The sequence below is a fragment of the Chiloscyllium plagiosum genome, unplaced genomic scaffold, assembly GCF_004010195.1.
Source record: "Chiloscyllium plagiosum isolate BGI_BamShark_2017 unplaced genomic scaffold, ASM401019v2 scaf_30073, whole genome shotgun sequence".
Classification (NCBI taxonomy): Eukaryota; Metazoa; Chordata; class Chondrichthyes; order Orectolobiformes; family Hemiscylliidae; genus Chiloscyllium; species Chiloscyllium plagiosum.
In genome coordinates, this window is record NW_025182315.1 from 1 (window position 1) to 2,234 (window position 2,234).

Genomic DNA, 2,234 nt, shown 5'->3' on the forward strand with positions numbered 1-2,234 from the left:
CACAACTCCTGATGCATCCATTGCGTCGACTCTTTGAACTGCCTTAATTTAAGGACTGAATATGTTGTCCCTGTATCTACCAAAAAGATATCTGGCCCACCTTCCACATATAATACATTTCCCTTGATACTAGAATTCGCTTCTTTTTATCAACACCTCAATGTCAGCGACCTGAAACATTCGAGTTCCTTTCCAGATACGGAGTTGTTTTGTCTCATTCCTTGACTGTTGATATGGTATTTTACTGTCCTTGTAAGTCTGCTATTAGTTCGATTTAACTTTACATTTTTTTTCGGTCTGTTTGCAATACTTGCCTCTGCAAAGTCACATACTTACTTCTTTGTTTCCCTGTGCTTTTATTGGTTTCAAAATACACGTTAATTTTCCATTACAATGGATATCACATTATTTTTACAGGTCGCTGCAACCGCGAGGGCCGAAGTGCCTGTATTGAATTGTAACGTTCTATGTTGTAAGCTACATTTCCTGCTGACTTCCAATAGCTCTCCTCATTTGTGGAAGTTTCCAGTCACATTTTCCAGAGATTTGTCTGCACTTCATTTAATCGAGGCAACTGTATTTCCTGCTCAGAATGTGATCCCTGTACAATGGAGAGAGGAAAACAGAGTCGCTGACAAAACTGAGATCACTTACGGTCTGTCCAGAATCAAGAAAAACTATCCCGATCTTCCAGTCTCCTATAACTTCAACATTACGCTGTTCCCACCCTTCCAGCTCTCTGTCCTGATGAAGGACTGTTGCCCAAAACGTCGATTTTACTGCTCCTCCGATGCTGCCGGAACTTGCGTGCTTTTCCAGCACCAGTCTAATCTCGACTCTGGTTTCCAGCACCTGCAGTCATTGTTTTTACCTAGTTGATTTTAACCCTACTGCGAATCGTCTTCCAAGGATACTTGCCTTGAAGACGTTTTCCTCTTCTCTCTACGATCTCTCCACTCTTCAGGCTCTCTGCCTGTATTCCTGATGAAGGGCTGTTGCCCGTAACGTCGAATGTACTGCTATTCGGATGCTGCCTGAACTGCTGTGCTTTTCCAGCACCACTCTAATCTAGACACTGTGTTCCCTGGCTATAATATCAGTCTCTGGTCTGCTGCAGTGCTCCTTCTCGGCACAATACAAGCTGGAAGACCGGCAACTCATTTTCTACTGACAGACCATGCAAACTTTAGGAACCAAAATCGAGTTATATCATTTTAGATACCGTCCGCCCTCTTCCACATTCTTCACCCACCCGCCCATCACATCTCTCCGAAGACAGATCATTGGACTCGAAACGTCAACTTTCCTTTCTCATCAGAGATGGACAAGAACTGCTGATTTTGTTCAGACCTTTTGGCTTTTCTTCAGAGAACTTTGCTTTTCCGTTGTAATCGCAAGACTGCTGGAAGCGTCTGATTGCAGAAGGAGAGGTTCACAGGAGATGAAAAGAATGGCAATGGTTGGACCTCTCCCATTGTGACGGTAGACGAGCTAGGCTGGGATTGTTTATCTAAGCGCAGCGAAGGCTGAGTGAGAAACCGATTAAGTCCACATTTTATGAAGAGGATAGATATGTATGACAAGGATAAGCCGATATTGGGAAGGAATAGAGTGACATAAATGAAAGACGGGAGACAAGATATTTTGAGGAGATTTGGGAAGAATGCTTTCACCGATAGCGTGTTGTTTATTTGGAAATCATTATCTGAACATGTAGTAAAGCTAACTGTCATGAGAACGTTTCAGCAGTCTGTAGCCGAACACGGGAAGAGCCAGAGCACACGTGGCTCTTCTGGAACGATCAACTGGAAAGTGTGACGAAGGCAGACAGACGCGAGATGGGTGTCCTGAACGCAATGGGTCAAAGACAAAGTTGCATGCTTAAAACTAGCTCCTAGCGCGGCTCTGTGGCGCAATGGAAAGCGCGTTGGACTTCTATGCCTTTGTTCAAGTTGCGATTCAAAGGTTGTGGGTTCGAATCCCATCAGAGTCGAGTTTTAGTTTATTGTTTGGAAGGTGGTCAGACCAGACTCGGCTGTCATCTGAAAACCCAACAATATTCGTGCAGACACCCACTGTCTCGAAACGGAACATTTTCCTCTCACAATTTACATTTTCAATGTCTATTTATGGTAGAGGCCGATAAATATCTGTTAGCCACTAGGCAACACGATGACGTGGATGGGCTGAAAAAAGACTTAACATTGTTCTATCAGCCATGATGATATCGAATG

General features: G+C 43.8%; 1 non-coding gene across 1 annotated transcript; it reads left to right on the forward strand.

Moving 5' to 3' along the window:
* Positions 1 to 1,901: 1,901 nt before the first annotated feature.
* Positions 1,902 to 1,993, forward strand: trnar-ucu. Its single transcript is given in 2 exon segments — positions 1,902 to 1,938; positions 1,958 to 1,993. It is a non-coding gene; the product is annotated as a tRNA-Arg (tRNA).
* The last annotated feature ends 241 nt before the right edge of the window (positions 1,994 to 2,234 follow it).